Source organism: Aethalodelphis obliquidens, unplaced genomic scaffold, assembly GCF_003676395.1.
Source record: "Aethalodelphis obliquidens isolate GAN/ISIS:26980383/991018 unplaced genomic scaffold, ASM367639v1 scaffold15, whole genome shotgun sequence".
In the NCBI taxonomy this organism is placed as follows: Eukaryota; Metazoa; Chordata; class Mammalia; order Artiodactyla; family Delphinidae; genus Aethalodelphis; species Aethalodelphis obliquidens.
The window spans coordinates 25,475,805-25,497,997 of NW_020837959.1; the positions used below are offsets into that span (position 1 = coordinate 25,475,805).

The 22,193-nt window shown below is 40.2% G+C and overlaps 1 protein-coding gene across 1 annotated transcript in view; it reads right to left on the reverse strand.

Annotated features, from left to right (window-relative positions):
- Positions 1-22,193, reverse strand: part of LOC113625303 (atherin-like) — a 31,604-nt gene that overhangs the window by 5,979 nt on the left and 3,432 nt on the right. Inside the window, exon 4 of the mRNA XM_027115726.1 lies at positions 2,261-2,345. The gene's annotated coding sequence lies outside the window, so the exon portion shown is untranslated. The remainder of the gene's footprint in view (positions 1-2,260; positions 2,346-22,193) is intronic.

Here is a 22,193-nt window from a genome sequence, read left to right on the forward strand (position 1 = left end):
CAGGAAAAAAGTTTAAAAAGTTAATAAGCTCCTGCCTCCCCTTCAGATCCTGTGTATTATAAACACACTGGTATGTATCTTTTCATATCCTTCTTATTAAAACAAGTAAAATATACATACTTATAAATTATATTTTAATATATAGTATATATTTATGCATATATATTATATATATATAAATATATATATACATATCCCCCATGTAGTAGGTTTTTTCTTGCTTTTTTTTTTTTAATGGGGGGAGTCACACTAAAAAAGCTTATCAATAGGTAGCAAAATAGCATGAAACATCCATTAATATACAATGGATTCAATAAGAAATATCAAATAAACACAATGTCAGGCCATATAAAAACCATGTATGTACAAAAGATCAAAAGCATATACCACCAAAATGATACTGCTGTCCTTCTGAATGAAAAATCTAAACACATATGAATGGATTTGTGGATCTGGAATATCAAATAAGCAAGCCAGAATATACAACACCCTTCTTAAAATGCCACGAGGAATACTATGTGAATTAATATCTGGTTTGTAATTTATACTACCAAGGTCTTCACAAAATAAAACAACAGCCATAAAACTCAACGACGAAAGGTTTTTAAAAAGTGAAATGTATTAAAATGCACTCTTTACAATTCACGATATTTCATACACTCTAATTGAAGTAGGAGATGAAATTCCTTTCCACTCAAAGCTACACTCTATTCAGTTGTATAATTTAGTGAAAAAGGAAAAGGATGTAGCCACAGCTGTGGCCAGAAGAGGCCCTCCATCCTATCCCACTGAGAGAATCCCTGAATTTCACTATACGTTCCAACCCCTTTCCAACCCCATCTCTTCACAAAAAGAACCTCTAAATAAGTGGCCCCAGGCCCCAGAGACCCAGCTTGCCAGCTGGTAACTGTCTCTGAAGTCCCATATATTTGTAAAAGCTTCCATAGCCCTTACTGTCACTCCCCACCCAGTCAACTCAGAAGGCCCTCCTTGTGTTTCCGGTGTCTCCGCTCACCCACAGCGGACAAAGCCTTTTAGAGGTATTCTTCAGCTTTGCTAGTTGCTACACACCTTGATCTCACAGCATGTTGCTATGAAGGAAACATTGCAGGGGTAGAGGGAAAGGGAGAAAGAGACAGACAAGAAGGGCAGAGAGAGGGCTTCTCTGGTGGCGCAGTGGTTGAGAGTCCGCCTGCTGATGCACGGGATGCGGGTTCGTGCCCGGGTCTGGGAAGATCCCACATGCCGCGGATTGGCTAGGCCCGTGACTATGGCCGCTGAGACTGCACGTCCGGAGCCTGTGCTCCGCAACGGGAGAAGCCACAACAGTGAAAGGCCCACGTACCGCAAAAAAAAAAAAAAAAAGGGTAGGGGGAGACAGGAAGAGAGAGGGAGAGAGGAAAAGAGCAAAAGAAAAGGATGAGGAAAAAACTGACGTGAGTAGGAGGGAAAATTCCCTACCTACAGGATTGGAAAATGAATTATTTCTAGGAGTAATTAACCAGCTGTGGTTTCCTTTCCATCTCTCTCCAAAAAGCAGATTTCTTTTTCCTTTTGCTAGCGGCTTCAAGCATTTAGAAAATCTTTCAACAACCATACCTTCCTGATAAAATAAGAGAACACTGCAAACTGATCCTCATTTGATAGAAGAGGAAAAAGTGAGGAATGGGGAGGTCCAAAGCCTGGCTCAATGTCACAGGAAAGGCAGTTGCAAAATGAGGATAAGACCCAGGGTTCTTGACTCCAGCCCTTGACTTTATCCACAAAGTCAACACAAACAGTCTAGATGTGTTATCTCGCCCCCTTCTGTCTCAAAAGCTGAGTGACAAAGAGTGCTTAGTGTGATACTGAGTGTAAATGACAGCACAGGAAGTCCATTCTCAGGGCAAGCTGTGAGACTGGCAGCTGAACAGGAGGCCAGAAAGCAAGTCTGTACAGAGCACTCTCAGTCTACACCCGCCATCTCACCTGCCCCTACTGTGGCCAGAGCCCACAGGGCCATGGGGAGGAGTTGTGAGGCTGCGGGAAGGTATCAGAAGGTTCAAAGTCCACTTAACTCATCGATTCCTGAGCACCTCTGAGGGAGACAAAAGCCTGTGCCTTAATATGAAATGAGTCATGTACAGAACTGAGTATTTTACATTATTTTAAATATAATATTTATATTCTAATTCACTTATGAATGATATTATACAATCATCTATGAACCCTACATATAAATAACTGTGCAAATCCTCAAATTTTCTGACATGGTACTAACCTCAGGATTCAACTCTTTGAAACGTGTTAATACAGTTCTCCAGGAATTCCATCCAGTCACGTATCACATGTTCGAAGCTTAAATGCTGAAAGTAAAGAAATGTTACATCAAAACAGGTTCGGTATGAATATCAGCCATATATGGAAGAAACATTTACAGGGAAACCACACCCACTGCTAAATTCACACTCGTATCAGCCAAGACATTTGTATACATACAAAGTGTGTAAGTTTAATCGTGTAGCACAAAGATGGGTTTATATGTGCTATTATGGCATTGTCATTTATTGCAAATATCAAGGAAAAGAAATGAAAAAAGAAAAGAGAAATAGAAAAGAAGCCTACAATGACCTAAGTCTACTACAAATTGTATTTCATTATTATCTTCCTGTAAACATACCTTTCATTACAAGTGTGTTATTATAAATAATCTCTGCAACAAAATAAATAAAAAGTTTATTAAAGGACCAAATCCCAAAGTATAATTTATAATTTCTCATTTAATGCTAAATTATAATTGTCTTTGTTTATTAAATAGTAGTAAAAATATCCTGTAAAATAGATGTTTTACATAATCTTAATATCTAATCCTAACATTATTGTTTAATTATAATTAAATTGATTGACATAGACCTAGTGCATTGAAATCTGACAGATTCTCAAATACATTTCTTTTTTAATTCTAAATGTCCACAAGTTGTGAAAAGCTAATCTCTAAGGTACACAATGATAGATCATAAAATATTTTCATTTGGAATGGATTTCTATTTGAAATATCAAGCATCTATAAAATAAAGATAAACAATCATCACAGAAGGGAATTGTTTTATGTTAATCATTTATACTTATATTTATACTTAATTATCGCTAAGGTCAGTCAGAGGTTGGCAGATTTTTCCAAAATCTGAAGGGCAAACATATTCAAGGAGGGAAAGACACACACAAAGAAAACACAAAAACAGGCACAAAGAGAGACACAAAAAGACCAAAAACGCTCAAAATGTGCTTTCTTAAAATAGCAGACTACTTCAGTTATGACATATGCACTAGCTTGGGGTTCCTAAATCAGCAGACTGAAGAAAAACTGCCTTGTCATCAGAACTCCAAAATATATGGATCCCACGAGAAACAGATATGTGGAGCTATAGGTCTAAATCCAAACTCTCTCTGTAGAAGAAAACAAATTTTAGCTGTACAATAAGTTGAGCCTCTTGACCAACACATTAGAAATTACCAAAGATATTCTAAGGACAAGATACTAAACTCATTTTCCTTTCAAAAGGGAGGAAAGCACAGATAAGGGACACTCACGGCAGCAAACAGAATGCAAAAATGAAAAGCCAAAATAAAAAAAGACCGATGAAAGCATAACATTAAAAAGAGAAGTGTTTAGCTGTTAAATCATCCAAACTGCTTTGCCAAATTTTGACATGCTTGATTTCCTGTAGTAAAAATCTTTTTTTTGTCTTTGAAAAAAAAAAAGGGAGGAAAAATAACCAGCTGTTCCTTGTATAGTTCAGGAAACAAGTTTGATTTATTACTTGAAGGTTATTTTTGAATGAGTTGCTTGTGGCAGCCAGAGTGCAAGAAAAGTCACTGAGGCCTGTCCACTTGAAGGGCTCAAACTGTTTCCTGAACAGTCCTTCACTCCGCACCTCCGATGGCTATTATTGACAACAGTGTGACTGGGGCCTTCCAGGATTTTAAAACAGCGGGGTTCCCGGGCAAACAATCAGCCTGTCAATTACCTTTTCCCCTGTTGTGAAAAAGGGGCCCAGGACAATGCAACTTCCCAGCGGGGAGTCGTGCAGCTCCCAGTCTGTAACCCACTCCTGCACGGTTCAGCATTCAATGCCCAGTAAATGGTCAGTGCCTTCACTTTTGTCTGTGCGTGTCAGTTCCAACCAGCATTACTGCAAGGTAGATGTCTCCATGGAAGGATTCTTAAGTTCTTGCAAGGGCAAAATTGACTCTGTGCATTGTCATCTCTGGTCTTCTCGGACTTTTTTTTTATATGTGCTATTATGGCATTGTCATTTATTGCAAATATCAAGGATCCAAATGGACACAAAGAGCACCCCCCAGCCCCCCTCTGTAGGCCTGTCCTCCGGGAGCGCCCGACCCTCTCTACCTAGATTGTTGCTTAAAAAACTTCCTGTGGGCATTGATGACTCGCTGTGAGGACTGTCCGTCATCCCACCCCTTTGTCCGGCAGTCACTTCCATTCGAATTTGACTGACTGAGGAAGCCTGAGTTATTTGTAAAGAACAACAAGGCTTTTCATTCATAATTTTAGTAGGGGGACAGGGTGCTAATGACTGAGCTTGAATAACTCGGGAATGTGGTATTCAAGGCAGGAAGAAGCCCAACCGACTGTCAAACGAAGGGAGGAGAGGATGTAGGTGAAAAGTGCCTGGGTAAAAAGCCAAACAATGGCAGGAGGATCACACATGTATACAAGTACAAATCGAGGTTTTCAAAGGTGAGACAATCAAAAAGATGGAAGCAGGAAGGAGGGCAGGGAAAGTCTAACAGGATTTCATTAGCTTTAGGGTCAAGTTACATGTCAGAGTTTACAGAATCCGAAACCCATAGTGTCTACAGAGGAAGTGATCTTTTCTTCCACTGCTGGTTCTCCTCCAAAAATTAAAAAAAAAGTTAAAAAAAAAAGTAAAACTGGTTTTCACTCTCTTTTGGTACCTTCCATATGTTCAGACAGAGAGTTTGTTTTGCAGGGGTACTCAGCTTGGTAATCCAGTCTGGGTTCCAAAGAGCTTGCCTACTTTCAGGGTCTCTAGTCAATTTTCTGTGCATGCAGCATAAATACAATATATAATAATTTTATATACCTGCTGCTTCCAAGGAGTAGAAATTGTACAAATATCAATTTCTGGTTTAACTTAACTGTATAGCTAAGTATTATGAGTTTTCTTTTTCCTGCTAAAATAATACAATTGTTTGGCTTTTCTTAATTAAGAAATTAAAAGTATCATATTGAATTTTAAAAAATTTATTTATTCTCGGCTGCGTGGGGTCTTCGATGCTACACGTGGGCTTTCTCTAGTTGCAGTTGAGCGGGGACTACTCTTTGTTGCGGTGTGCATGCTTCTCACTGCAGTGGCTTCTCTTGCTATGGAGCACGGGCTCTAGGCGCACGGGCTTCAGTAGTTGTGGCACGTGGACTCAGTAGTTGTGGCTCTCGGGCTCTAGAGCACAGGCTCAGTAGTTGTGGTGCACGGGCTTAGCTGCTCCGCGGCATGTGGGATCTTCCCAGACCAGGGCTCGAACCCATGTCCCCTGCATTGGCAGGCAGATTCTTAATCACTGCGCCACCAGGGAAGTCCCCAAAAGTATCATATTGAATTTCTAATGCATGATTTTATACATTATAGAAAATAATCCAAAATAACAGTGTTGCACATTTTAATCTAATGCAGAACCAAAGTAATTCTATAAGTGAAGAATGTTTCAATCGTTATTAGAAAATGTTTACTATGTCTCTTTTGTTAAAGCAAGTCAAATAAAGGTTAAAGTGAAGAATAACAAATGCTGATTTACTTAGAGATCAGCAAAAATAAATTGTCAGGTAGTAGGACTCTAGCTCGGCCTCCATTGAGTCTATTAGGACAGGGGTCCCCAACCCCGGGGCCAGGACCCATACCGGTCCTCAGCCTGTTAGGAACCGGGCCACACATCAGGAGGTGAGCGGTGGGCAAGTGAGCGAAGCTTCATCTGCCGCTGTCCATCGCCCCCCATTGCTCGCATTGCTCGCCTGAACCATCCGCTGCCCCCCACCCCTCATCCGTGGAAAAATTGTCTTCCACGAAACTGGCCTCTGGTGCCAAAAAATGTTGGAGACTACTGTATTAGGACTAGCAGTCTGAGGGAGTTCTAGGGCTACTGAAGTCCAAGGTCAAAGTTCAGACTCTGGACTGGATGCTTACTTAGCTCTAAGTTCCTAAGTCATAAACTGACCTAGCAAACGTTCTTGAAAACTGAGGCACTAACTACAGTCCCTATGTGGTTAAAATCCATTATCTCTTACCAGTCTGACAACCATCCTGCTCTGACCAATGAAGAAACTGAGGTGTGGAGACCCTCCAGTACTTTCCATCTGTTTCCACCTGAGTAGGCAACAAAGGCAAAGGATGATGAACACACTCCTGGAGCCTTCCAAAACTAACCTAAAGTAGACTTCAGGGGGATTTCATCATCATCATCATTTTTGGGCTTGGGTTTTAAGAATGTACATGAATCTAAATAAAGGCAGGTGGACCAGGTTTATCTTGTGGCTTCCTATGCCCCTGCTATATCCCCACAAATCCCTAGTTGCTCTGTCTTTTCCAGCTTTATTGAGGTACAGTTGACAACTAAAAATGTAATATATTTAAAAGTGTACAGCATAATAACTTGATACACATATAAACCATGAAATGATTTCTACAACCAAGTTAATTAACAATCTATCACCTCACATAGTTACTTTGTGTGTGGGCATGTGAGAATGCTTTAGGTCTACTCTCTTAGCAAATTTCAAGTATACAATACAGTATTATTAACTATAGCCACCATGCTGAACATTAAATCCTCAGAATCCTTATTCATTCTATAACTGAAAGTTTATACCCTTTGACCAACCTCTCCCCATTTCCACCAGCCTCTGGCAACCACCATTCTACTCTCTGTTTCTATGAGTTCAAATCCTTAAGTTTTTGAGAGCAGGATTAAATAATTTGCCCCAACACTTAGAACTAATGATTGATTGAGAATTCAATCACACTCTGGTGATTCTTGATTCAAAACTTAGGCCCCAGGTCCAAGCCCAGGCCATTTAAATCATGAAGTAAGTGTATGATGTTTTTCACCCCAGACCTCCCTGCCAGCTGCCTCAATCCTCTCTTGTGGTGATATTGTTAATAACTGGATCTCTGGGATACAAAAAAACAAACAAAAAAAACCCTTGATTTCAGCATTTGGTGATTTCTGTGTTGTAAATAAACTCACCATGACTGATTTTCAAATCTAATGTCACTAAATGTGGAGATGAGAAGAGATACCCATAATCAGCTCTTGCATGCAAGCGTGAGCTTGTTCTAGCATTTTCATCTACCCATGCTCTGTTTAGTGTCTACTGCATTTTCTATTCTTGTTCTCAGTGAGCTATGAATCTCCATTATGGTTTCATTATAATAATATAATGACTTTCATTTATAGAAGAGTTATTACAAGTCAGACTTCTAAAACTCCACATGCATTATTCATTTAACCCTCATGATGATGCTTGGACATAGAAAATAATTTTATCCCCACTTTATGGGTGAAGAAACTAAGGCAGTGGGCAACTGAGAAATTTATATAAGGCCCCCTCTCAGACCAACCTAAAATGGACTCTGTGTGAAGGATCTTGTCATCTCATTTCTAAAAAATCTCCCAAGTGGGCTTCCCTGGTGGCGCAGTGATTGAGAGTCCGCCTGCCGATGCAGGGGACACGGGTTCGTGCCCCAGTCCGGGAAGATCCCACATGCCGCGGCTGGGCCTGTGAGCCATGGCCGCTGAGCCTACGCGTCCGGAGCCTGTGCTCCGCAACGGGAGAGGCCACAACAGTGAGAGGCCCGCGTACCGCAAAAAAATAAAATAAAATAAAAATTAAAAAAAAAAAAGAAATCTCCCAAGTAATGCTAATGTATGGCCAGGGTTGAGAACCACTGATCTAGAAAATAAAGCAAGAACCCTTGTTATCTGAAAAAAAAAAAATACAACTTTCCAATTGAATGAGGTTAACTGTATGTTAGATCTTGGATAAAGCTCAATTCATAATTCTACTCGGCTGTACAGACACTCATCGTACATTAAAAAACCTTTGTGGAAGGACTTCTCTGGTGGCGCAGTGGTTAAGAATCTGCCTGCCAATGCAGGGGACACAGGTTTGAGCCCTAGTCTGGGAAGATCCCACATGCCGCGGAGCAACTAAGCCCGTGCACCACAACTACTGAGCCTGCTCTCTAGAGCCCGCGAGCCACAACTGCTGAGCTGTGCTCCACAAATGCTGAAGCCTGCGCGCCTAGAGCTCACGCTCCACAACAAGAGAAGCCACCGCAATGAGAAGCCTGCGCACCGCAACAAAAAGAAGCCCCCGCTCACCGCAGCTAGAGAAAGCCCGCGTGCAGAAACAAAGACCAAATGCAGCAAAAATAAAAATAAGTTAATTAATTAATTAATTTTTAAAAAAAAACCTTTGTGGAGATCAAATTAGAATGTGGGTCATCTTTAGGACGTGATAGAGTTTTTCTAAAAAAAATATTCTGAATAACCTAAATATCCCAATAAGTAGGGTAATAGTACATTTGGTAAAATCTCTACTGTCTTACTGAAAACATGTTAAATCCCTCCCAATCATGGATGATTTAATTTATAATGCCTGCTGAACTGTAATGCTAATGACTGCCACATAGAAGATGCCCTTTACCTCTCAGGCACCGTGGGCCCAGAACATTTGGTATTATCTTAGGTTTCAGAAGTATCATGATCCACTAATAACTTGAAAAGTAGCTTAAAAGGTAAGGCATAAAAGCAAATTATTTTAACAGTTGTGTAATGTTCATGAGAAAAGGATGCCAAATAATGGGAAGAAAATCATTTGTCTGTTGCCACAAACCCTGGCCCTCCCTGAGGTTGAAATTGTTCCTCTGATGTCTTGAATATACTTATAGAATTCTTTAGGGAAATTCAAATATTTCAGCTTCTGTCTAGAACTATCTTATCTGAATTCCATTATAAAGTTACAGTACTAGAGACATAAAGGTCTTTTTCTACCCACACTCTAGGTATATATTCAGAGAGTTTTAGCGCCTTAATAAACCACTCGAGAGAGGGGAAGATGGCAGAAGAGTAAGACGCGGAGATCACCTTCCTCCCCACAGATACACCAGAAATACATATACACATGGAGCAACTCCTACAGAACACCTACTGAATGCTGGTAAAAGACCTCAGACCTCCCAAAAGGCAAGAAACTCCCCACGTACCTGGGTAGGGCAAAAGAAAAAAAAGAAAAAACAGAGACAAAAGAATAGGGACGGGACCTGTACCAGTGGGAGGGAGCCGTGAAGGAGGAAAAGTTTCCACACACTAGGAAGCCCCTTCGCGGGCGGAGACTGCGGGTGGCGGAGGGGGAAAGCTGCGGAGCCACGGAGGAGAGCGCAGCCACAGGGGTGCGGAGGGGAAAGCGGGGAGATTTCCGCACAGAGGATCGGTGCCGACCAGTACTTACCAGACCGAGAGGCTTGTCTGCTCACCCGCCGGGGCGGGCGGGGCTGGGAGCTGAGGCTCGGGCTTCGGTCGGAGCGCAGGGAGAGGACTGGGGTTGGCGGCGTGAACACAGCATTCAGGGGGTTAGTGCACCACGGCTAGCCGGGAGGGAGTCCGGGAAAAGGTCTGGAGCAGCCGAAGAGGCAAGAGACTTTTTCTTCCCTCTTTGTTTCCTGGTGCGCGAGGACAGGGGTTTAAGAGCGCTGCTTAAAAGAACTCCAGAGACGGGCGCGAGCCGCGGCTAAAAGCGCGGACCTCAGAGACGGGCGCGAGCCGCAGCTAAGAGCACGGACCCCAGGGACGGGCGGGAGACGCTAAGGCTGCTGCTGCCGCCACCAAGGAGCCTGTGTGCGAGCACAGGTCACTCTCCACACCCCTCTTCCGGGGAGCCTGTGCCGCCCGCCACTGCCAGGTTCCCGGGATCCAGGGACAACTTCCCCGGGAAAACGCACGGCGCGCCTCACGCTGGTGAAACGTCACGCCGGCCTCTGCCGCCGCAGGCCCGCCCCGCACTCCGTGCCCCTCCCCCCCCTCCCCCGGCCTGAGTGCGCCAGAGCTCCCGAATCAGCGGCTCCTTTAACCCCGTCCTGTCTAAGCGAAAAACAGACGCCCTCCAGCGACCTACACGCAGAGGCGGGGCCAAATCCAAAGCCGAGCCCCTGGGAGCTGTGAGAACAAAGAAGAGAAAGGGAAACCTCTACCAGCAGCCTCAGAAGCAGCGGATTAAAGCTCCACAATCAACTTGATGTGCCCTGCATCTGTGGAATACATGAATAGACACCAAATCATCCCAAATTGACGAGGTGGACTCTGAGAGGAAGATTTATGATTTTTTCCCCTTTTCCTCTTTTTGTGAGTGTGTATGTGTATGCTTCTGTGTGAGATTTTGTCTGTATAGCTTTGCTTCCACCATTTGTCCTAGGGTTCTATCCGTCCGTTTTTTTATTATTATTTTTTCTTAATAATTGATTTTAATAACTTTATTATACTTTACCTTCTTTCTTTCCTTCCTTCCTTCCCTCCTTTAGACAACGAATCATCCCAAATTGAGGAGGTGGACTTTGAGAGCAAGATTTATGATTTTTTTCCCCTCTACCTCTTTTTGTGAGTGTGTATGTGTATGCTTCTGTGTGAGATTTTGTCTGTATAGCTTTGCTTCCACCATTTGTCCTAAGATTCTAACCGTCCCTTTTTTTTTAAATAATTATTTTTTAATTTAATAACTTTATTATACTTTATTTTGTTTTACTGTATCTTCTTTCTTTCTTTCTTTTTTCTTCCTTCCCTCCTTCCTTCCTTCCTTCCTTCCTCCCTCCCTCCCTCCCTCCTTTCTTTCCTTTCCTTCTTTCTTTCTTTTCTTCTTTCTTTCTTTCTTCCTTCCTTCCTTCCCTCCTTTCTTTCTTTCTTCCTACTTCTACTAATTCTTCCTCTCTACTTTTTCTCCCATTTATTCTGAGCCCTGTGGATGAAAGGCTCTTGGTGCTGCAGCCAGGAGTCAGTGCTGTGCCTCTGAGGTGGGAGAGCCAACTTCAGGACACTGGTCAACAAGAGACCTCCCAGCTCCACATAATATCAAACAGCGAAAATCTCCCAGAAATCTCCATCTCAACACCAGCACCCAGCTTCGCTCAACGACCAGCAAGCTACAGTGCTGGACAACCTATGCCAAACAACTAGCAAAACAGGAACACAACCCCACCCATTAGCAGAGAGGCTGCCTAAAATCATAATAAGTCCACAGACACCCCAAAACACACCACCAGACGTGGACCTGCCCACTAGAGAGACAAGATCCAGCCTCATCCACCAGAACACAGGCACTAGTTCCCTCCACCAGGAAGCCTACACAACCCACTGAACCAACCTTAGCCACTGGGGACAGACATCAAAAACAACGGGAACTACGAAACTGCAGCCTGCAAAAAGGAGACCCCAAACACAGTGAGATAAGCAAAATGAGAAGACAGAAAAACACACAGCAGATGAAGGAGCAAGATAAAAATGCACCAGACCTAATAAATGAAAAGGAAATAGGCAGTCTACCTGGAAAAGAATTCAGAATAATGATAGTAAAGATGATCCAAAATCTTGGAAATAGAATGGACAAAATGCAAGAAACATTTAACAAGGACCTAGAAGAAATAAAGAGCAAACAAACAATGATGAACAACACAATAAATGAAATGAAAAAGACTCCAGATGGGAACAATAGCAGAATAACTGAGGCAGAAGAACGGATAAGTGACCTGGAAGATAAAATAGTGGAAATAACTACTGCAGAGCAGAATAAAGAAAAAAGAATGAAAAGAACTGAGGACAGCCTCAGAGACCTCTGGGACAACATTAAACGCACCAACATTCGAATTATAGGGGTTCCAGAAGAAGAAGAGAAAGAGAAAGGGACTGAGAAAATATTTGAAGAGATTATAGTTGAAAACTTCCCTAATATGGGAAAGGAAATAGTTAATCAAGTCCAGGAAGCACAGAGAGTCCCACACAGGATAAATCCAAGGAGAAATATGCCAAGACACATATTAATCAAACTGTCAAAAATTAAATATAAAGAAAGCATATTAAAAGCAGCAAGGGAAAAACAACAAATAACACACAAGGGAATCCCCATAAGGTTAACAGCTGATCTCTCAGCAGAAACTCTGCAAGCCAGAAGGGGGTGGCAGGACATACTGAAGGTGATGAAGGAGTAAAACCTGCAACCAAGATTACTCTACCTAGCAAGGATCTCATTCAGATTTGATGGAGAAATTAAAAGATTTACAGACAAGCAAAAGCTGAGAGAGTTCAACACCACCAAACCAGCTTTACAACAAATGCTAAAGGAACTTCTCTAGGCAAGAAACACAAGAGAAGGAAAAGACCTATAATAACGAACCTAAAACAATTTAGAAAATGGGAATAGGAACATACATATCGATAATTACCTTAAATGTAAATGGACTAAATGCTCCCACCAAAAAACACAGATTTGCTGAATGGATACAAAAACAAGACCCATATATATGCTGTCTACAAGAGACCCACTTCAGACCTAGAGACACATACAGACTGAAAGTAAGGGGATGGAAAAAGATATTCCATGCAAATGGAAACCAAAAGAAAGCTGGAGTAGCAATTCTCATATCAGACAAAATAGACTTTAAAATAAAGACTATTAGAAGAGACAAAGAAGGACACTACATAATGATCAAGGGATCGATCCAAGAAGAAGATATAACAATTGTAAACATTTATGCACCCAACATAGGAGCACCTCAATACATAAGGCAAATGCTAACCATAAAAGGGGAAATCGACAGTAACACATTCATAGTAGGGGACTTTAACACCCCACTTTCACCAATGGACACATCATCCAAAATGAAAATAAATAAGGAAACACAAGCTTTAAATGATACATTAAACAAGATGGACTTAATTGATATTTATAGGACACTCCATCCAAAAAAACAGGATACACATTTTTCTCAAGTGCTCATGGAACATTCTCCAGGATAGATCATATCTTGGGTCACAAATCAAGCCTTGGTAAATTTAAGAAAACTGAAATTGTATCAAGTATCTTTTCCGACCACAACGCCATGAGACTAGATATCAATTACAGGAAAAGATCTGTAAAAAATACAAACACATGGAGACTAAACAATACACTACTTAATAACGAAGTGATCACTGAAGAAATCAAAGAGGAAATAAAAAAATACCTAGAAACAAATGACAAGGGAGACACAATGACCCAAAACCTATGGGATGCAGCAAAAGCAGTTCTAAGACGGAAGTTTATAGCAATACAAGCCCACCTTAAGAAGCTGGAAACATCTCGAATAAACAACCTAACCTTGCACCTAAAGCAATTAGAGAAAGAAGAACCAAAAAAAACCCAAAGTTAGCAGAAGGAAAGAAATCATAAAAATCAGATCAGAAATAAATGAAAAAGAAATGAAGGAAACAATAGCAAAGATCAATAAAACTAAAAGCTGGTTCTTTGAGAAGATAAACAAAATAGATAAACCATTAGCCAGGCTCATCAAGAAAAAAAGGGAGAAGACTCAAATCAATAGAATTAGAAGTGAAAAAGGAGAAGTAACAACTGACACTGCAGAAATAAAAAAAATCATGAGAGATTACTACAAGCAACTATAAGCCAATATAATGGACAACCTGGAAGAAGTGGACAAATTCTTAGAAATGCACAACCTGCCAAGACTGAATCAGGAAGAAATAGAAAATATGAACAGACCAATCACAAGCACTGAAATTGAAACTGTGATTAAAAATCTTCCAACAAACAAACGCCCAGGACCAGATGGCTTCACAGGCGAATTCTATCAAACATTTACAGAAGAGCTAACACCTATCCTTTTCAAACTCTTCCAAAATATAGCAGAGGGAGGAACACTCCCAAGTTCCTTCTACGAGGCCACCATCACCTTGATACCAAAACCAGACAAGGATGTCACAAAGAAAGAAAACTACAGGCCAATATCACTGATGAACATAGATGCAAAAATCCTCAACAAAATGCTAGCAAACAGAATCCAACAGCACATTAAAAGGATCATACACCATAATCAAGTGGGGTTTATTCCAGGAATGCAAGGATTCTTCAATATATGCAAATCTATTAATGTGATAAACCATATTAACAGATTGAAGGAGAAAAACCATATGGTCATCTCAATAGATGCAGAGAAAGCTTCTGACAAAATTCAACACCCATTTATGATAAAAACCCTGCAGAAAGTAGGCATAGAGGGAAATTTCCTCAACATAATAAAGGCCATATATGACAAGCCCACAGCCAATATCATCCTCAATGGTGAAAAACTGAAAGCATTTCCACTTATATCAGGAATAAGACAAGGTTGCCCACTCTCACCACTCTTATTCAACATAGTTTTGGAAGTTTTAGCCACAGCAATCACAGAAGAAAAGGAAATAAAAGGAATCCAAATCGGAAAAGCAGAAGTAAAGCTGTCACTGTTTGCAGATGACATGATACGATACATAGAGAATCCTAAAGATGCTACCAGAAAACTACTAGAGCTAATCAATGAATTTGGTAAAGTAGCAGGATACAAAATTAATGCACAGAAATCTCTGGCATTCCTATACACTAATGATGAAAAATCTGACAGTGAAATCAAGAAAACACTCCCGTTTACCACTGCAACAAAAAGAATAAAATATCTAGGAATAATCCTACCTAAGGAGACAAAAGACCTGTATGCAGAAAATTATAAGACACTGATGAAGGAAATTAAATATGATACAAATAGATGGAGAGATATACCATGTTCTTGGATTGGAAGAATCAACATTGTGAAAATGACTGTACTACCCAAAGCAATCTATAGATTCAATGCAATCCCTATCAAACTACCACTGGCATTTTTCACAGAACTAGAACAAAAAATTTCACAATTTGTATGGCAACACAAAAGACCCCGAATAGCCAAAGCAATCTTGAGAACGAAAAGCGGAGCTGGAGGAATCAGGCTCTCTGACTTCAGACTATACTACAAAGCTACAGTAATCAAGACAGTATGGTACTGGCACAAAAACAGAAAGATAGATCAGTGGAACAGGATAGAAAGCCCAGAGATAAACCCACACACATATGGTCACCTTATCTTTGATAAAGGAGGCAGGAATGTACAATGGAGAAAGGACAGCCTCTTCAATAAGTCATGCTGGGAAAACTGGACAGCTACATGTAAAAGTATGAGATTAGATCACTCCCTAACACCATACACAAAAATAAGCTCAAAATGGATTAAAGACCTAAATGTAAGGCCAGAAATCATCAAACTCTTAGAGGAAAATATAGGCAGAACACTCTATGACATAAATCACAGCAAGATCCTTTTTGACCCACCTCCTAGAGAAATGGAAATAAAAACAAAAATAAACAAATGGGACCTAATGAAACTTTAAAGCTTTTGCACAGCAAAGGAAACCATAAACAAGACCAAAAGACAACCCTTAGAATGGGAGAAAATATTTGCAAATGAAGCAACTGACAAAGAATTAATCTCCAAAATTTACAAGCAGCTCATGCAGCTCAATAACGAAAAAACAAACAACCCAATCCAAAAATGGGCAGAAGACCTAAATAGACATTTCTCCAAAGAAGAAATACAGACTGCCAAGAAGCACATGAAAGAATGCTCAACATCATTAATCATTAGAGAAATGCAAATGAAAACTACAATAAGATATCATCTCACACCAGTCAGAATGGCCATCATCAAAAAATCTAGAAACAATAAATGCTGGAGAGGGTGTGGAGAAAAGCATACACTCTTGCACTGCTGGTGGGAATGTGAATTGGTGTAGCCACTATGGAGAACAGTATGGAGGTTCCTTAAAAAACTACAAATAGAACTACCATATGACCCAGCAATCCCACTACTGGGCATATACCCTGAGAAAACCAAAATTCAAAAAAGTCATGTACCAAAATGTTCATTGCAGCTCTATTTACAATAGCCCGGAGATGGAAACAACCTTGGTGCCCATCATCGGATGAATGGATAAAAAAGGTGTGGCACCTATATACAATGGAATATTACTCAGCCGTAAAAAGAAACGAAATTGAGCTATTTGTAATGAGGTGGATGTACCTAGAGTCTGTCATACAGAGTGAAGTAAGTCAGAAAGAGAAAGACAAATACCATATGCTAACACATATATATGGAACTTAAGGGGAAAAAAATGTCATGAAGAACCTAGGGGTAAGACAGGAATAAAGACACAGACCTACTGGAGAACGGACTTGAGGATATGGGGATGGGGAAGGGTGAGCTGTGACAGGGCGAGAGAGAGGCATGGACATATATACACTAACAAACGTAAGGTAGATAGCTAGTGGGAAGCAGCCGCATGGCACAGGGATATCAGCTCGGTGCTTTGTGACCGCTTGGAAGGGTGGGATAGGGAGGGTGGGAGGGAGGGAGACGCAAGAGGGAAGAGATATGGGAACATATGTATATGTATAACTGATTCACTTTGTTATAAAGCAGAAACTAACACACTATTGTAAAGCAATTATACCCCAATAAAGATGTTAAAAAAAAAAAAAAACCACTCAAAATGTACTGCCAAAATGGGAGAATGATAGACCTGTACCCTGAGACCCAAAGACAGCTAACAACTGGCCCACTGCCCTGCTCAGAGGCTGCCTCCTTTGGGATCCTCCTTAACTCGGCTGAGCCAACAAACCCTCAAGCACCAATGTCAGCCAGTTGAAAACTGACTTAGTAGATGCCCTTGAATGGCTTTTCAGTATTTTCATGGCTATTTGTCTCACCTGCCATTTAGACTGTCAGCTCCTTGCAGCCAGAAACTAGCTGGTTCTCCTCTCAAACCCTTGAGCATAGTGATAGAACCAGTGGCTCCCAGGCCAAGGCCATGAAGAGAGGAATTCTGCCTCCAGAAGGCCACGCTATGTTGATATTCAATAAGAAAGAGTGGTTGACATGTGTTTCCCCAGAATGCTGGAGAATAGGATTTGTTATATAGTTCAAGCCTCTAAATATTATTATTCTGAGTCATTGCACATTCACCTTCACAGAATCATAATAACCTGAAGAATTTAGAACAACGGAACATCATAGCCTTCCAGTGTACAACAAATACCTCTGCCACACACCATTTAATGTAAGTGAATGTGCATCTTCTTCCTAACAGAGGATAGAGCTTTAATACCATTTCAGACACAGGGCTCCATCCCCAAAATATACACTGAAAAATTCAGTGTTGGTAAGAGCCCAAATGTCAAAGCCACTCTCAAATAAGAAGGAACTCGCATTTCTCAAGCCTCTAGATTTCCTGAACAAGTAATTCAATGAGGAGACATTCCAGTCAGAAACAACCACATCAGCTAAATAAGTCCCATCTTCCCTAAAGTTCTCTACCTACTTTGAGAAGGTCACATGAAAACAAAAATCAGTGTAGGGTTAAAGTTTCTTTGAAATACTATTAATAGTTGAATATAGCTAATAACAGTCAAAACGTGTTCTAAATCTCTATTTTTATCCCTACATAAGCACAAACAAATAAGACACATAAATCAAATTGTGCTTACTATGTAATTTTAAAACTTTTTGAAAATATGGAGGCAAAACCATATTTAAATATTCATTTACCATATTCATTTACCAAATAAACTACCAAGCCCAATTTAACTGAAATTATCACTGCTACTTACTGAGAGCTTCCCATATGCTAGCCTTCATAGATACTTCATATCATCCAATCCTAACAGCAACTCTTTTATAGTTGGGCACTAAGGTTAATTGCCTGACTCATTCATTCATTCATTCATTCATCTTACTTTAAAACGTTTGAGTTACTTATATGTGCCAGACCCTTCAGTGCTGGGGGTAAAATGGCAGGCAACACCCGACTTGGATTCCAGCCCTCATGGAGCTTAGAATACAGCGAAGGAGACAGTTAATAAATGATCACTCAATTATATGTATGTTTGCAGCAGAGAAGGTCAGGAGAGGAACAAGGGAGGTTTGACCTAGTCAAAGGGTCAGAAAAAAGGTTTCCTGAGAAAAAGACAACAGAGATTTGAAAGATAAGTAGGAGTTAACACAGCAAAAGGCCAGAAAAGTGAAAGGGGAGATTGCATATACAGAGGTAATAGTCACAGCAGCAAGGCAGAAAGCAGGGGGTGTGCAGTAACAGGAGGCTGGGAAGGAAAAGGGGCTGGACTGTAGGACCAGGAAGTTGGGTTAAGGACTGAGATCTTTAATCCAGGAATAATGAAAAGCCGGGGGAGGGGGTTTGAGCATCAGGGCATCCCGATCAGATTGGCCCCAAATGACCTAGCCTGAACCTAATTCCAGATTTCTTAAACTCCCAGCGTCTCTGGAACCTATTATGACATTTAACAGTTTAACCTTCAGTATCATTTTTTTTTAGGAATGACGGCTAAAAAAAAAATTTTTTTTAGATCTAATTTTGCCCGTGCATGATTTTAACATCTTTTAGGGTATAATGCAGGTATGTTGCTGTACTGTAAACAGGGTGTGAAGAATATTTCTCAAAATTGCAAGGGGACTTTCACATAGAACATGAAAGGCGAAAATGGTTCACTATTTGGTGGCTTTCTTGAAGCTATTTTAAAAATGCTTTGTTGAAGGTTAGCAAAGTGCTAACTTCTTAATTTGAAACTACAGATTAGTACTTAATTTTAATTATTAATATACTTAGACTTTTGCCAAATGGACTTTTTCAGTAAAAAATTCATGAGTTTTCTTTTACCTATTCTTTAGCCCCCCATGATCAGCCTTTTTGTTAATTTCTTTATTATATAGTTTGAGAATAGATGTGGATTTTCTTCCAAACACATAAAATTTCCATAAAGATTTCTTTTTTTTTTTAAGATTTCTTTTGAAACTTTATAGTATTTACTATTTCAGGGGTTAAAAATCATGGTCTGAACAAACTTATTTCAGTCACTTCCTAATAATTACACAAAACACAGTAGTAATTTGCAGGTTAACGGAATGATTCAAGTTCTGCCATTAAAAAATCCAAAAACTCTTTATTTGCTTTAAGAAAATTAAGGCAAGGGATTTCCCTGGTGGTGCAGTGGTTAAGAATCCGCCTGTCAATGCAGAGAACACAGGTTCGAGCCCTGGTCCAGGAAGATCCCACATGCCGTGGAGCAACTAAGCCCGTGCGCCACAACTAGTGAGCCTGCTCTTTTGAGCCCACAAGCCACAACTACTGAGCCCGGTGACACAACTACTGAAGCCCACATGCCTAGAGTCTGTGCTCTGCAACAAGAGAAGCCACCACAGTGAGAAGCCCGTGCACCAAAACGAAGAATAGCCCCCGCTCGCTGCAACTAGAGAAAGCCCGCACGCAACAACGAAGACCCAACACAGTTGAATATAAATAAATAAATTTAACAAAAAAAAGATGAAAGAAAATTAAGGCAAAAAATATTTACTTATTTTAATTACATTCATTAATTCATTCATTTATTGGAAAGCACTTATTGAGTGGATAACGTTTAGAGTGATTTTTTTTAAAGAATAAGATGGTGAAGAACCTTTCTATTTCAGTTCCAGCCCACTAAGTCCAAGGCAGTCCTGACATAGACTCCCTCAGACCCTTGGAGCAGTCTAGCCTTTCGAAGAGTCACACCCAATACACAGTTTGTATAGAAAAGCTGGTTTATATAACACCACAATATTCTCAAATGATTCACAATTCACTGAAACTTCGAAATACTTCCTGTGCAAAGGAACAGGACAGGAAGAACAAATTGAATCTGCATGCACCCATATTCCATTTACCATATTGAAGATTTTTAGACCTGACCTGTTAACTGAGATTATTAATTCAGGGCTGGCTGGAAGCCTGGATTTTATGTCTTCTGGATCATAAGAATGGCTGTCGTGGAATCTGTTTGATGAAATCTTCCTTAGAGAACAGGATGAACTTCCTATGCCCTTTTGATCACGGGTCCACATAATGGGAAGTATAAAACCCAAAGTTCCAAAAAAAAAAAAAAAAAAAAACCCAAAGTTCCTATTTATTCAGAGGCTAAAATCTTCCTACTGCTACTAAGCTTGGCCAGTAATATCCAAATACTCATTTCAATTTATGATTTTCACTTTAGCATCTGGGTTAAAAAGATTCCAAAATAAAGGGATCAAATGTTAAAAACAAACAGAATAAAACTAATAAACCTAGGGCTATTTGGGGACAGGCAAAGCAACAATGCTGTGGTCTCACTGATTAGACTTTCTCTGCACACATCAGTGCTACAAAGAAAGAAGCTTGACTGTAAGGTCAACGGATAAATATATTGAAAATATAATGAGAAAAATCATGTTGGACTGCAGAGAAATTTTGCCTTGTTACAGAAATTCAGTCCACTTCTGACTTTGCATAACTTGTAGTAATAAAGTGCATGGAGCCAGCAGGAAGACTGATTAACCAGTAGAAACCACCAGGTGGATTCAGGTTGAATATAAGATCTCTGAAAAAAGACCCGACCAATCAGAGCCTCTGGTTTAAGATCAACTCATCAAACCACTTCTCTTACCCAGGGATAACTCCAGATCTTTCCCCCAGTTTAGATGAAAGGACATCACCAAAGAAGGTCAGATGCAGAGATAAGCTGTCCCCAGTCCTCCTAGGGATGTAGATAAGAACTCAAGTGTTCTATTTTGAATTCCTATTGCAGCCACTTCCAGTTCCCTCCAAAAGGTAGCAGCTATAGATTTGGAGATTCAAAGCAATTCAAAAAAGTAAAATGACTACAGTCCTGGCTGTCAAATCAAAAGGTCATTATTGCAAAACCATTTATTTAACTTAGGAAGGTCCCTCCCAGAAGAGTCCATGCATAAATTGTTTACTAAGGCAATTGGGATACTAAATTGTTACTCGTGGAAGCAGTATACGCTGTTGTATTCTGGGCCATCTTTAAATACGAATACATATATAATTCACCTTGGTTATAAAACTAAAAAAAAATAAAATAAAATAACCAAGTAATCAATATTCTTCTTTGTCTTAAAAACACATCATATCACTGCAAGATATCTCTCTGGTTATCAAACCTGGGCCTGAACCAAGTAAGCCCAAGTGGTTTGGTCAATCTCACAAAGAAACTGGAAATAGAGTTGTTTAAAACTACATTCTCCCATTACTAAGACATAAATCAGAAGCTCAGATGATTACGTGCAACCTTGAAAATATCTGACTTAACTTGGCCAACAGACCTACTGGTAAAGAAGCATGTCCACAGTGTCTACCAAAGACTGGGGGAGGCAAAATTCATGTCAGTTTAGAGTAAGAGTAAGAAGGCATGTTACCTGGTCCCTCCAGAGAACTTAGAGGTGAGTACCAGTGTAGCAGGCATTTCCAAGGATTGGACATTTTTCAACATCAGGGAACAGGAACACGTGTTCAAACATCAGGGCTGCCTCTCTAGAACCCTCCACAGCACGTTTGAAAATGGGCTTCATTGTGAAGTTTTACATAACATCCTTTCAAAATTTAAAGTATCTTCCAAAATTAACCCCAGTTATAATTTTGGCATGTAACATGAGAATCAATTTTGGGACACATTACAATAGCTGCACCAAACACTTCATTGTGTGTGCATGCACACGCATACCTGGAAGCATAATTCCTCTTTGGGATGACAACTAAGTAAACTTTGCAGGCAGAATATAGTGCTTTATACACCACTTCTGAAAGGTAGTAATAATAAATAATAAATTAAATAGTAAGGAGTAAATTAGAAAGACTCCAATAGATTCTCGTTTTTACCTTGTTCTTAAGTTAAAGGGTAAATGTTTTCCCAGCTTGCAAACAGGAGGCTGCTGGGGAAGAAGGAAGAGCTAGATTACATGGGATTCCTTCTAGCTCATGAAAGATAAGTATAAATTCCTAGATTCTTCTCTATTGATTCAGTAAAAATGGAAGGTACTCTCAGCAGCCGGAGGCTTCTAATTTAAATTCCATTTTATACTTTGAACCAGAACAACGTGTTTTCACAGAGTTCCTGCAGCGCTGGGAGCACAGCCTGGGCACAAGTGTCTCCTAAGAAGCAGCCATCGGGTGCAGGGGTTTGA